Raw genomic sequence first — 5,439 nt, 5'->3', positions numbered from 1 at the left:
CCACTTTGACGAGTTTAGTGACAGATTATTGGATCGGAGAGACCTTCTGAGTATATAGGCACTTCTGTGTTCTCAATGGCTTTCCATGTACAACAGGTTATTTTCCAAATCAAGCGGAAAAGCGCCATTTTGTTTGTTTTGGGTGGCCACCCTGTTTCCTGTTGTCTTAGAAAGCCAATGAGGGGCTTGGAAGCACCCTAAACGTTTTGTCTTTTAATCGATAGTCTCTTACCGACCCTGCTCGCTGCGTCAATTATGTTGTGGTTTTTTATACTCCAAATTAATTCAGGTGACACGGAGAATTCCTCAAAAGGTTCAAACGTTTATACCCTTCTTCACTGTGGTCACTACCTCAGGTCTCCCCATCGAGTTTCGTCCAATCATAACATAAAGCCCACATTCCCACGAGAAAGTCCAGGAATGTCAAAGACTCCCAAGGCCTTCTGCTGAAGTTGTTATCTGTTTGCTACTTTTTATCTAGAATTTCTCTCTGTTCTGTATATTGTTACTTTATTCCACCAGCAGTCTGGCTTCTGCGGATAAGCTCATTTCTTTCTAAGTTATATTTTTCAGAGTTCTAGTATAATTCAACCATCCCTATTAACCCTTCTCTCACAATCCACCATTTTTCTTTTTGCTACGCATCTTTTGAATTATACTATATCTTCCTTTTCTAGTGCTAGCAGCAGATTCTTCGCCTCCCTATCCTCCTCTCGCTAGTCATACTGTGTTCTGAAGGCCAGCGCAGGGAATAATACAACATCCGAATAGGCACAAAGTCAATGGTTCCTTCCCTTCAAGCACAGTCTACGGGCTGATATTGTCCGGTGGGGCCTCCACAGGACCCTTAAATCGGTTTGCGTGTGTCCACCCTTTTTCTTTTGTTCGTACTGCTGTCTCGGTGATTAATAACACAAGGTAGGGTCCAGTCCACTTTGGTTGCAGCTTTTCTTCCTTCCATGATTTTACAAGATCCCAGTTCTCTGCTTTCACAGAATGGATTGGCAAGTCGAGATGGGGACTCTGTGCCAACAGCTCCTTGGTTTTTAATTCTGTAATAGAATGAGATACTGCCAGTAAACAGTTCCTTAAGAAAACATCATTACCATGGTGGGTATTCCTTCTATCTTTCCCAAATAATAAAAACCTAACTTGTTCAACCTTTCTCTGTATCTTAGTTGCTGAAACCCAGTCAACATTCTAATTGATCTCCTCTGTACTCTCTATTTTAACCTTTTTCCTATAATTATGCCTACCAAAATTATGCACCATACTCCACAATTGACCTCACCAATACCTTGTACAATTTAACATTACAACCCAACTTCTATACACAATGCTCTGATTTATAAAGGCCAACACACCAAAATCTTTCTTTACCATCCTTTCTACACGAGATTCCACCTTCAGGGAATTATACACAGTTGTTCCTAGATCCCTCTGTTCAACTTCATTCCTCAATTCACAATCATTTACCATGTAAGTCTAATTTGAATTGGCCTGCCAAGTTGTATCACCTCACACTTATCAACATTAAATCCATCTGTCATGTTTCAACCCAGTCTTCCAAATGACTTAAATCTCTCTGTACATTTTTAAAAATCTACTTAATTATTCACAACACCACCTATCTTAGTATTATCTACATACTTCTTAATCTATCTTACCACACCAACATCCATATTATTGATTCACATGACAAACAACAGTGGTCCCAACACACATCCCTGAGGTACCCCTCTAGTCATTGACCTCCAACCTGATAAACATCCATCCACCATTACTCTCTGACATTTCCCAACAGTCACTTTTAATCCATCTTGCTATTCCTTACTAACCACTTCTTAACCAACCTTATTTCCTTTATTGAACTTTGTCAAAGGCCTTACTGAAGTTCACCACTTTAACCTCATCAATTTTCCTAATAACCTCTTTTAAGAAAAATCAAGATTAGTCAAATGTCACAATCACAAATCCATGCTAATTCTTCCTAATCCTACCCCATTTATCCAAATTCCTATAATATTGTCTTTAGTATCCTTTCCATTATTTCCCACCACTGATGTCAAACAAGTTCTTGTTAAAACTCTACTCTTCTTTGTCCTCCTGTTCAATTACCTCAGGGCTATTATCTATTCGTACCTGTGGGCCAGCCCTCATGTAATTATTGAAATCGTACTAGGTATCTCAACCTTCTAAACGAACATCGGTCGGTGATTTAGAAAACTCATACATACACCTTGTCTTCAGGTTTAAAGGGTCCTTCTTCCTGGTCCATCTCCGACAGCTTTTACTTTACCTGTTCATAAATAGACTTGTATATCATTATTAACTGTTTCATATACTTTTTAAATTCTAATCGGTAACTGTTCCAAACTCGGTCCCTTGCAGGAACTTCTCCATTGTGTCACCTGCTGGTTAGTTTGCATGCAACATTTCTTCAGTGCCAATGGCAGAGCATTACACAAATCTTATTTATTTTAACCTTCAATGTTCCATTTATTCTTTTCATCAAATGAAAACAATCCGTTGTCAAAGCTGATTTCTGTAGGTTTACCAAACCTCTTAATTACCTTATTCAACATAAACGACACTACAGTGCTCATACCTAAATCGATTCAGACTTACCCTGGACATCTCTTCCAGATGCTGTTTCAGCTGCTTTGTCTGCATTTTAATTTAACTTCTTTGACATGTACTTTTTCCATTTCACCATACAATTTCAAAATTCCCAATCTAGTCTGAACTATATCCTACCTTTCCCAAGGTCATCATCTGCTGTCTTATATTCTGAAGTATTTCTCTCTCTTCACTTGTGGAACAAACCAACAAATTGTCCACATCAACAAATACTTTCTAAGGGTATACCATATAACCATATATCGAACCTGCCTCCACCACCTTCACTGGAAGCTCATTCCACACAGCTACCACTCTCTGAGTAAAGAAGTTCCCCCTCAACTTTCAACTCTGCCTTTCCCATCTAATTAAAAAAACCTACCTCATCCTGGCCTTTCTTGACATCCTTCCTTAAATCCCTTTCTCTCTCTTGGGGACCCCAGTCCAGTTAGGGCTTATAATCTCCAGATTAATTTCACTCCTGATAGGACTTTGAGGAAAAGTTCCCCAAGACATGTATTATTGGCATGTAATTCTCTGGCCCCGCTTGGTTCCCTCATAGGACTCACTTGTGTCAGTTCATCACTTATTTCAGTCTTTTCAACCAGGGGCTTTGTTCATTGACATTGACCGCAGAGACCAACTGTTTGCTGAATCGGGGGTTGGAAATAAATGACAATCCCACCACCTCCTTCAATTCTGCTTGACTTTAAGAAGAATGACTTCCACCACAATAGTTCATAATATAATGTCCACATGCCTTCTTTTTCTTGTTCATTTTCAACTCTCCACCTTTTCATTCCCCTTTGTTCCTTGGGGTTCACCTTAAGTGGGTAACATTTGCTGAGGGGCCTGCATACCCTCGGTCATGACGGCATCCAACCAGAAGATGGCGCTGTAGCCGGTAAGTTTGTGAGCGGCGGCCATGTTTGTAGTCTTTTGTCGGCCCGGTTGTAACAATTTACATCATCTTTATCTGACACTTAGTGGTTCCCACTACTTTTACCAATGGTGCCTTCAAATCTTTCATGGCCAATAATCGTCCCACGTTCTCCTCCTCCAAAGCCCTAATCCATTTCCTTCCCCATCAGGGATATAGGGTGAGGCATTTTTATTTATTATTTATTTTAATTTTTTTATTTTAATTTTTTTTAGCCCTCTCAGTTTATGGGTGCCCCAAGGGATAATCTGTCATCCTGTCGTCTCCTACTTCTGTCTCTCTCTCTCTCTCTCTCTCTCTCTCTCTCTCTGTCTCTCTCTCTCTCTCTCTCTCTCTCTCTCTCTCTCTCTCTCTCTCTCTCTCTCTCTCTCTCTCTCTCTCTCTCTCTCTCTCTCTCTCTCTCTCTCTTTCTCTCTCTCTCTCTCTCTCTCTCTCTCTCTCTCTCTCTCTCTCTTTCTCTCTCTCTCTCTCTCTCTCTCTCTCTCTCTCTCTCTCTCTCTCTCTCTCTCTCTCTCTCTCTCCCTCTCTCTCTCTCTCTCTCTCTCTCTCTCTCTCTCTCTCTCTTCCTCTCTCTCTCTCTCTCTCTCTCTCTCTCTCTCTCTCTCTCTCTCTCTCTCTCTCTCTCTCTCTCTCTCTCTCTCTCTCTCTCTCTCCTCTCTCTCTCCCTCTCTCTCTCTCTCTTTCCTCTCTCTCTCTCTCTCTCTCTTCTCTCTCTCTCTCTCTCTCTCTTTCTGTGTCTCTGTCTTTCCTCTCTCTGTCTGACTCATAGAAACATAGAAACATAGAAATTAGGTGCAGGAGTAGGCCATTCGGCCCTTCGAGCCTGCACCGCCATTCAATATGATCGTGGCTGATCATCCAACTCAGTATCCTGTACCTGCCTTCTCTCCATACCCTCTGATCCCCTCAGCCACAAGGGCCACATCTAACTCCCTCTTAAATATAGCCAATGAACTGGCCTCAACTACCCTCTGTGGCAGAGAGTTCCAGAGATTCACCACTCTCTGTGTGAAAAAAAAAAAAAGTCTCATCTCGGTTTTAAAGGATTTCCCCCTTATCCTTAAGCTGTGACCCCTTGTCCTGGACTTCCCTAACATCGGGAACAATCTTCCTGCATCTAGCCTGTCCAACCCCTTAAGAATTTTGTAAGTTTCTATAAGATCCCCTCTCAATCTCCTTCAATCTCTAAATTCTAGAGAGTATAAACCAAGTCTATCCAGTCTTTCTTCATAATACAGTCCTGACATCCCAGGAATCAGTCTGGTGAACCGTCTGTATCTCTGTGCCTGGCTCTCTCTCTCTCTCTCTGTCTGTATCTCTGTGTCTCGGTGTCTGTATCTCTCTCTCTCTCTCTCTCTGTTTCTCAACTTGAATGTCTACCATAAAACAACAAACCATAAAAGCTGGTCATGTTTCATCAATTAACTTATTTCCAATTATTTCAATCCATATTCACCATTATTTTAAATGTCCAATTCCTAGCACTAGTAACAATTTTCCAAATTAACTTTACTGACAAGAAATCTAAAAGAACATCAAGAAACGATTAAAAGAAAATCAAAAGCTGATTTTTACAACTTCCCTTTTTCAGGTTACGAGGATACAAAGAGTTAATTGTACAGCTTGTTCGCAATCCAATTTGAACTACAGTACAAATGCTCGCCCCCGCCACTGTGTTCAATTTTACAACTTGCTCATTCCAACCTTTCATCTTACAACCATTCGTTCCAAAACGGTTTTTACATACAAATCACATTCGTTCCGTTCTTACTTCAAATAGATTATTCATTTTATATTTTCTCCCTGTCCTGCACTCTTGTCCCTGGCCTTTGCCGTCTTCTTATCTGCTAATTTCGGGAGTAACTCCCTCATCATCCTGT

General features: G+C 40.8%; 1 long non-coding RNA gene across 1 annotated transcript; it reads right to left on the bottom strand.

The window, feature by feature from the left end:
- Positions 1-625: 625 nt before the first annotated feature.
- LOC129694914 (uncharacterized) lies at positions 626-3,755 on the bottom strand. Its single transcript, XR_008723065.1, has 2 exons — positions 3,189-3,755; positions 626-1,052 (listed from the first exon to the last, which is right to left on the bottom strand). It is a non-coding gene; the product is annotated as an uncharacterized LOC129694914 (long non-coding RNA).
- Positions 3,756-5,439: the final 1,684 nt, after the last annotated feature.

The sequence above is a fragment of the Leucoraja erinacea genome, unplaced genomic scaffold (assembly GCF_028641065.1).
Source record: "Leucoraja erinacea ecotype New England unplaced genomic scaffold, Leri_hhj_1 Leri_857S, whole genome shotgun sequence".
Taxonomy (NCBI): Eukaryota; Metazoa; Chordata; class Chondrichthyes; order Rajiformes; family Rajidae; genus Leucoraja; species Leucoraja erinaceus.
Note: the sequence above shows the minus strand (reverse complement) of the source record. Positions and strands in the feature narration are given on the sequence as shown.